Genomic DNA, 10,115 nt, shown 5'->3' on the forward strand with positions numbered 1-10,115 from the left:
TCAGCCTGATGATGTAACACACACAAACACTCAGTCTGATGATGTAACACACACACACAAACACACTCAGTATGATGCTGTAACACACACACACACACACACACATACACAACATACTGATGTTGTAACACACACATACACAACAGACTGATGCTGTAACACACACACACACACACAAACATACACACACACAGACTGATGCTGTAACACACACAAACACGCACACACAGTCTAATACTGTAACACACACACAAACACACACATACACAACAGACTGATGCTGTAACAGACACACACAAACACACTCAGCCTGATGCTGTATCACACACATACACAAACTGACGCTGTAACACACACAAACACACACAAACACACTCAGCCTGATGCTGTATCACACACATACACAAACTGACGCTGTAACACACACACACAAACACACACAGCCTGATGCTGTAACACACACACACATACACAGCAAACTGATGTTGTAGCACACACAGACACACACACAGATGTACACACAAACACTGACACTAATGCACACACACAGACTGCTGCTGTAACACACACACACAGACTGCTGCTGTAACACACACACAATCACACTCGGCCTAATGCTGTAACACACAAAAACACACATACACAAACATACTCAGCCTGATGATGTAACACACACACACAAACACACACATACAGCCACACTATCTACAGCCATATAAAATTTCTGACTAGGCTTTACATTGGACAATGTGCTTTCTGCTTGGTGTGGGTTCATGTAATCTCGTCCTTTGTTTCTTATCTTGGACATACAAACTGCAATTCCAGAAATGTTCGGTCAGTGTGAAAAAATGTACATACAAACCTAAAGCAGTCATTAAAAATAGTACAAAGATATTTCAGGTTTTACTTTATTAACTTGGTATAGTGGTAGCCTAGTGGGTAGAGCTTGGTGCTATCCACTGAAAGGTTGGGAGTTTAAATCCCAACTCTGCCATGCAGCCATTGTTGGGCCCCTGAGCAAGGCCCTTAACCCTGTCTGCTCCAGGGGCGCCGTACATTGGCTGACCCTGCGCTCTGACCCCAACTTCCAAACAAGCTGGGATATGTGAAGAAAGGTTTTCGTTGTACTGTACGGCTGTATCTGTATATATGACAAATAAAGGCGTTCTATTCTATATTTATAAACATATTTCTTTTTTAAATTGATTCTCGCAACACGGTTCAAAAAAGCTAAATTGGGGCAATACGAGACTGGGAAACGTGGGCAGCACTAGGCGAGTGCTAATGCGGATCAGCCCCGTGTACTGAGAGACACACCCTGATCAACGCACTCCTACCTGTGCGAGCGCCATCAATCAGCCAGCAGAGGTCGTAGTTGCATCAGTTACGAGGGGACCCTATCCGGCTTACTACTACCCCACACCAACAGGCCAGTCGTTGTTCATGTGGCCGCTCAGCCCAGCCGGATGGCAGAGCTGAGATTCAATACGATGTATTCGAAATCCCAACTCCGGTGCGCTGGTGTGTGTTTTAACCGCTGCACCTCCTGAGCGGCGTGTAAACCTGCTTAGTGGTTAGCTACTACACTTGTGTTGTTAGGTACGGCTACTCTGTGAGGGTTGGGGTCTGAAGCAGAAGAGGAGACACATTTGGGTAATTGGATACGACTAGATTGGGTGAAAAGGAAAAAAAAAGCATAATAGAATAATAAAAAAGTAAAGAATTCAGGTCTTTCACCGTCTACTGTACACAATATTGTAAAAAAAAGATTTTATAGACAAAATAGAGTTTTCTCATTAGATTTACAGCAAAATTTTGGACATATATTCTGCCCCATTAAAGAACCAATAATTGTATTTCTGCACAGCTGGTAAAGTGGATGCTGCATAGCAGGGCCGGCGCTAGGGGGGGGCCGAGGGGGGCATTGCCCCCCCAAATTGTGTCTTTGCCCCCCCAAGCACAATGCAAGCAACGGCTATTTTTAAAATTATCTCTGAACCAATCACAAAAATGCATTTTGTTTTACAGTGTGAAGATATTTCCTTGCTTATTCCTGATTGGCTCTTTGAGTCATATAAAAATCGGCAGACTGCCCCAAACAGTTCAGTTCGGCAGTATATGTTCTGTTAGTGTGAGCGAGAGGCAGGTATACTGGTAAACACTTTTTTTTTTACAGAATTAGTATTCTTTTGTTTTCTTTATATTTTAATTTCCCAATAATATAAATATTCTCACTCATTCCTATTTCCACGTTTGAATATTCTCAGTCTGTGTGTAGGTACATTTGTCAGCTTTGACTTAAATTTGTATTAAAGCCTTTCAAGAAATAGAGTTGTTCTATTAGTAATGGCAATTTAATTAAGGGGGCGTATTAAAATGAAATACAATTAGATAATCTTTTTTCTCCATTTACATAATCAACATGTATTTTTTAATCATTGGGTTTTAAGTTTAAGTTCGAAAACATGCATTTTTATTTCTTTACCTCATACATCACTTTAAGCCAGTATCAATAGCTTGGCTGTCATCATTCATGCACAAATCAAGCCTTGAATATATTTCTGGCTTCAAAAACATGACTATCAACATGCCCCCTCATTAGGTTTTACTGCCCCCCCAAGCAAAGCAGTCCAGAACCGGGGCTGCTGCATAGCAATATCCGAACAACTCTTCCAGTCAGTGTAAAAAGTTTTGCATATTATTCCATGGCCAAGTGTGTTTTCCTTCGGGTGCTACGGTTGGGTTTTCTCCCATGCTGAAAGTTGCGAGGCTTTCCTAAATTGCTCACAGATATACAGTAAGTAAGTGCGTGCGTGAGTAAGTAAGTGGACCCATTGCAGCCCTGTCCAGGTTATATTCCGGCCCTCTGCCCTGGGTTATTGGGTGGCGACGGACCCACCGTGATCTTAACTAAAATAAAGACGGATGAATTTTGGGTTAAGCAGGCCACACTTGGATGCACATGGACACGCACTTTCACCATCATTGCGCGAGTCTAAAATTGCGCACATTGCACTGGAATAGACACGGCCATGTTGAAAACACTCCATGTTTTTATACAAAACATTTCATATGAAACACACACAGCTGGTGATGTGTGTGTAGTGTGTGTGCGCGTTAATGCGTATTAGTGCGTCCGAGGCGCAAACTTACCGCAGAGACGCTGAACGATTCAGGAGAGTGTTTATGTGTTTTCCGAGCATCCGCCTCCTGTCCTCACTTCTCAGCACTAAAACCCTCGGAATATTCCCTTTACGATGTTAGAACCCGTGTATTAGCGCCACACGGACTCGTTTTACCCCCGTTTTTACACACAAATGAAAGATAAGCGCAAACAGAGACGCGCAGAGATGCGGTCGGTGCTCAGACTGTCAGCGGCTCTCCGCAGTGCTCGCGCGTTCACCTCGGCTCGAGCGCACTATCCAGGGCCGCGCGCCTCCTCTTACGTCAATGCATTCCTGCTCGCCCGCGCGCGAGCGCACTTTGCGTTGTGTGCAGCCAAAAAGGCCAAAACTGTGTCAAACACCTCACAAACAAAACAAAACAAATGAAACATAACAAACACGTATATATGCACATACATGGTTATACTGGCGCTTCTCAAGGTGCAATAATTATTACAGCGGTACCTTGTAACTCAACGCCCCTAAACTCAAAATCTTTGAAACTCAACGCCCTTCATCGAGAAATGTGTGCCCTTAAATTCTTTTAAAAAATATATATATATTTAGTCATTTTTAAATTAACAATGAACAATCGCAATGCCGCTCAGGTGGCGCAGCGGTAAAATACGCTAGCTCACCAGAGTTGGGGTTTCGAATACATCGTATCGAATCTCAGCTCTGCCTCTCCGACTGGGCTGGGCGGCCGCATGAACAACGATTGGCTGTTGTTCAGGGTTAGAGGGTAAAGAAAGTCGGGTCATAGGTCCTCATAACTGGTGCGACTGCGGCCCCTGCTGGCTGACTGATGGCGCCTGCACAGGGCTGAGGAATAACGCTGATGGGGGTGTGGCCCTCCGTACACAGTGCCCGTCAAGTGTATGAACTTGGCTCGTGCGGGTGAAAAATGCAGCCTGTACTGACTGTACGTGCCGGAGGGGGCGCATGTCAGTTGAGAGGCGTCCTCAGTCAGCGGTGAAGGGTCGAATCAGTATAGAGGACGCAATCAGGGAAATTGGACACGACTAGACTGGGGGATAAAATTGGGGGAAAAAAGTAGGCTTGATCGGTGCGGTAAAACGTCATCAAAGTGTGAAGATGAGACGAATCTGCATTTGTGTGGAATAACCTTCAGATTCAGTCTGAAAGCTCCACATGTATCTGTGTTTATCTGATTTTGTCCTGTTTCACTTTTAAACTTGTGTTACAGCTCGAGGTTCTAAGAAATTGTGAGAATCAGCTTTTTTCGATAAATCAAACAGACACAGTATCAGTCCCAAACATCCTTATGGTAAAAAATATCTTGAAACTCAACGCCTTTTAAACTCAACGCCACTCCCAGAACCAACTGACGTTGAGTTTTAAGGTACCGCTGTACTATCTAATATATAATATCTGACTCCAAAGTCTTATAGGCTTCTCAGAAAAGTGGATATTAAAGCTACAAAGGAATTAGGGAGCTGTTAGGGGGATGTTTCTGTTTGTAAGTTTGTTTTTTGGTTTAAGCATAATGTCTGGAAATATGTTGATTAATATTGTCTTTTGTACATGTATGTATCTTTATTTTATGCACAGCTATTAATTATTAAAACATTGTAAATGTTGCATCTTACCAATATTTTATTTTTGATTTATGATTAAAATCACTGACTTGCCTTCTGACTCTAATAATTCATTTTCGCCAATGAATCGTGTTAACATATGCCACGTTTATTCTCACTTCTATTTTTTTAATCTAAGAAAAAATGTCCTCATATCACACAGTCTTTATTGTTGTTTAAAAAGCAATCAAAAATCAGTCCTAACTAAATGGATCTCAGAATGAAGGCTTTTTTTAGAACAAAGGTTTTGTGCGTCTACTGTATTGAATATCTTAAGAGGAAGTCTAGGAGCTAAAGGCAGGACCAGAGGACATGCCAGACATTCCAGGTTCTGTACATACACACAATCTGAATAAAAGAAAATGTATGTGACTTAATCAAGCAAGAACGTACCTACACACATGCCTTGTGTGACTTTATTGAAGACTAGAGTGAAGAACAAGTCTATTATTATTTATTTATTTATCTTTTTATTACCAGTTATAACTTTTAGATCATTTAATTCTGTGTTTGAATGCTTTGTGTAAATCATGTATTTATTTAAAGTATTCTCCAGGCCACCCAAGAAGGATGGAGGGCCCTGCTGAGTCTGGTTCCTCTCAAGGTTTCTTCCTGTAATTTTCAGGGAGTTTGTCCTTGCCACAGTCGCCCTCGGCTTGCTCAACAGGGGTTTTTGTATCTGTTGGTCCTGGATTTTGTAAAGTTGCTTTGAGACAATGTCTATTGTAAAAAGCGCTATATAAATAAAGTTGACTTGACTTGACATGCTGTAGTAAACACGGCTTTATTATGTAAAAGATGTTTTTAAAGCTGCAGTTTTGACAGAATTTCATTGGAATAATTGAAGTTCATTAATGGACAGAAAGAGTTGTCGGGTTAAATTTGCCACTGGGTTTTATTTTACAGTTTTAATTTCATCACGTATGTACCTTTTCAACTCTGACTGTAATAATTGGCAACATGAAGACGTTTCTTCCATGTTTCCTCTTAGATTGAACATCTCGTTCCCCCGGAGGAGTCACTGACGCTGATGGCACAACACACTGCAGTTACTATGGGAACCACTTCCTCAGCTGGCTGACTGAACATGAGGGTGTCTAGAGGCTCATCAAGTTGTCATCAACTTTAAATACACACTTAATTTACACTTACAGTAATTTGATATGCACTATATGTCTGAAAATATGCAAATATGTGATATATGCAATAACTGTTTGGCGTTCCTTTCAAAACCACTGGCATCCAAAACCACTGGCATCCACTTTTATGTTTTGTTGTTGTTTTGGAGGATGTCTGTAATGTGTCCCCATTCAGCCAGAGGAACATTAGTGAGGTCAGGCACCGATGTTGGACAAAAGGCCTGGCTCACAACCAACATTCCAATTCATCCCAAAAGTGTTCAGTGGGGTTAAGATCAGGACTCTGTGCAGCTTACTGGAGTTCCTCTGTATCACACTTATCAAACTTGTCAAACTTTGCCTTTGTGGTCCTGACTTTAAGCACATTTATTTTACACAATTAATTTTATACAACAATGGAAGTGACTAATAACTTACATTTCAATCTTTAGAAGGCTATATAAAGTACAAAGTATGTACAAAATTAGAAAAATGTAATTAAATTTATATAAATGTGGCTAAAACCTAAATGTAATATTTAGAAAGCTATATAAATTACAAAATATATAGAAAATTACAATAATAATCTATTTCATATAATTAATTTATACAACAATGGGTGTGACTAAAACCTAAATTCAATCTTTAAAAAGCTATATTAAGTACAGAATATATATAAAATTAGAAGAATAATATATTTCATATAATTAATTAATAATTGAACATAAATTTAATATTTAGAAGGCTACATATATTACACAATATATACAAAATTAGAAGAATAATTTATTTCATTTAATTAATTTAATACAACAATGGAAGTGGCTAAAAACCTACATTCAATCTTTAGAAGGCCATATTAAGTACAGAATATATATAAAATTAGAAGAATAATATATTTCATATAATTAATTAATAATAAATTCGAAATGCAATCTTTAGAAGGTTATATAAAGTACAAAATATATTTAAAAAATTGAAGAACTTAATTTATTTTATATAATTCATTTTATACAATGGGAGTGGCTAAAAACCTAAATTCAATCTTTAGAAGGCTATATAAATTACAAAATACTTACAAAATTAGAAGAAAACAATTTATTTTATATAATTAATTTTATACAACAATGAGAGTGGCTAAACAATTAATATAATCTTTAAAAGGTTATATAAATTACAATATATGTATATATATATATATATATATATATATATATATATATATATATATATACAGTATATATTTATATATATACAAAATTTATTTTATTAAATTCATTTTATGCAACAATGGGTGTGACTAAAAAACTTCAATATTTAGAGGGCTATGAAAAGTACAAAATATATAGGAATTTAGAAGAATAATTTATTTCATATAATAAATTTTATACAACAATGGTTGTGGCTAAAAACCTCATTTTTAATCTTTAGAAGGCTATATAAATTACAAAATACATACAAAATTAGAAGACTAATTCATTTAATATAATTAATTAATATTGAAACCTAAATTCAATATTTAGCTATACGAAGGCTATACGAAGTACAATATATAGATAAAAAAAAATTTAAAGAATGTAATTTATTTTATATAATTTATTTTATACAACAATGGGAGTGGCTAATAACCTAAATTCAATCTTTAGAAGACTATATGAAATACAAAATATACACAGAATTAGAAGAATGTCATTTATTTAATATAATAATTTTATACAACAATGGGTGTTGCTAAATGGTTTGTACACTACACATGCATTTGCCCACTTTTTAAAAATACAGAGAATGATAATTTGTCTAACCCTAAATCTCTGTAAACCTTTCACTATGTTTTTTGCACCACTGACATGAAATGCAGTCAGTAAATATACATTTTAACCACAGTTTCAGAAGCTCTATTTACTGATGACCTTCCACAGACTAGGAACGTAAAAGGACAAAGGGTGGTGCAGCAGGTGGTGTGAGTGCCAGTGACATGGGTTCTGGTCACCTAGGTTCAATCCTAATCTTTGCTCAGTGTCTGTTGGGAGTTTAGTATGTTCCTGTGTTTGCCAGTTTTCTTCCTCCTCCTAAAACATGTCAGTGGGTCAACTGATCGTTCTTAATGATCCCTAAGAGAAAGTCAGTGTGTAAACGTGTTAGTGCATGATGGATTGTATTCCTTTTCAAGGTGTAGTAACACTGGACCCACTATAGCCCTGACCATGCTGTAGCTGTTAGTACAAATATACGCATCAGTGCTGGATTTGCAGTAACCCTGGTCAGTACTGAGCAGATAGTGAGATAAATGAATGAATTGCAATCTAGGAAACAAGAAACTCATTTCAGATTTACAAACAAAGATGTATAAATAGAGTTAAATTAATTATGTTAAACTGAATGTGAGTTAACATTGAGGGTATCAAGCAGTTTACGGTTACATATGTTCTCAAACATTGTGTATGTTATTATTCACCTATTTTACTTTAATTATAGCTTCATGATTACGGCAGCACTTTGCCATGGGTACATAAATAATCACTCTAAGGTGTGGTGTGTAATACAGTCACGACAAGTGTTTGTTCTGTCAGAAAGCAGCTGAACATTATGTTCACAAGTCTAGTAGATCAACCAAGTTCCTTTGTTCTGCACTGAAGCTACAATGCTTAATATTCTAACCAGTAGTGAAAGCTTAATGCTACAGTTTATACATTATATGGGCCGGGTCAAGCTATAGCCTGTGGTTAAGGTACAGTACTGGACTAGCAATCAGAAGGCCGCTGGTTCAAGCCCCACCACTGCCAGGTTGCTGCTGTTGGGCCCTTGAGCAAGGCCCGTAACCTTTAATTGCTCAGACTGTATACTGTAACTGTAATGTAAGTCGCTTTGGATAAAGGTGGCTGCTAAATGGTGAAAATGTAAATGTAAATATGACCAAAAGTATGTGAACCCCCTTTCTAATTATTAAGTTCCAGTGTTCCGGCCAAACATGATGCAGATGTAACTGATGTTACAATAATATGAAATAAGGTATAAACTTTTAACCATGTGGAAAACAGTCTGGGCTTTTTATGCACATTTTAGCTGCACAATTTCAGTTTTTCTTCCAAAAATAAAATATAAGAAACATAAACCATAAAAAGTAAATATATTCCATAACTTGCACAGCACACATTTTATGTTTTCCTCCTGTATGTTAATTCCAGCAGATTAAAATGTGAATATATTTGTTTTCTTTAAACTGTGTTCACTTGTTTGAATTTAAAAGTAAACAAAACATGAATTTGGCCAGTGGTGTCCCAAGATTTTGTTAGTATTTTTAAGCTGTACACTTTGGAAAGAAATGGCAGTTGTAGCCTAGTGGTTAAGGTGCTGGACTGGTAATCAAAAAGTTGCTGGTTCAAGCCCCACCACTGCCAGGTTGTCACTGTTGCCACTGCCCTTAACCCTTAATTGCTTAGACTGTATACTGTAACTGGAATGTAAGTTGCTTTAAATAAAGGCGTCTGCTAAATGCCGTAAATGTAGAAGAGTACGTTTATGTGCTATTAAAAATGCACATTGTGATAAGAATTTAATGTGAAACTCAATGAACGTGTAAAAGGGTTAAAAATGATAAAAATGATTTCCTCCCATTATTTTTTGCCTGGCAGCAATTCCTAAATGTACTAGCGCCACCTTGTCGAGAACATGAATACAACTACTGCTTACAGTACCATGGCAATACGAGAAAGACGCCTATTACAGTCCTACTACTACAGTACTATTATTATCATTATTATTAATGACACCATTACCCGGAGTGTTGAAACTGGTTTTGAAATAGTTAAGTCAGGCTACATTTAAGACCCTCTTACAGTCCTGATTCCAGTTAACTGTGCAGTAAAAGTCTTTGCCAGAAATTTAAAAACTTTGGTTAAACTGCTGTTGCAAAAGCTTATTAGTGGTTATCAAAAGCAGCTGAGCTGAGAGATATATAAGCAGGTATGTGTATAAGCAACTGTATGCACATTTTCACCTAGCAAATCTACCATAACCTTATAAAAACGTGTATTATTGGATAGTTTGATAGTTTGGTCTCAGTCGTTTAGTCAATGAAAGGGAACAGTAATAAAAAAAAATATTATCCAAGACTGCAATAACAATCACAAATGCATGTGAGGGTTTTTTCATCTCTCAGCTGTATATTTCAATTATTGCTTGCCTTATTATTATTGTGAATTGTGTTGATTCTGACTCCTGTCGATGGATCTTCA

General features: G+C 37.5%; 1 protein-coding gene across 1 annotated transcript in view; it reads right to left on the reverse strand.

Annotated features, from left to right (window-relative positions):
* Positions 1-3,374, reverse strand: part of snrkb (SNF related kinase b) — a 36,426-nt gene extending 33,052 nt beyond the window's left edge. The window contains exon 1 of the mRNA XM_063000846.1: positions 3,154-3,374. The gene's annotated coding sequence lies outside the window, so the exon portion shown is untranslated. The remainder of the gene's footprint in view (positions 1-3,153) is intronic.
* Positions 3,375-10,115: the final 6,741 nt, after the last annotated feature.

Source organism: Trichomycterus rosablanca, chromosome 8 (genome assembly GCF_030014385.1).
Source record: "Trichomycterus rosablanca isolate fTriRos1 chromosome 8, fTriRos1.hap1, whole genome shotgun sequence".
Taxonomy (NCBI): Eukaryota; Metazoa; Chordata; class Actinopteri; order Siluriformes; family Trichomycteridae; genus Trichomycterus; species Trichomycterus rosablanca.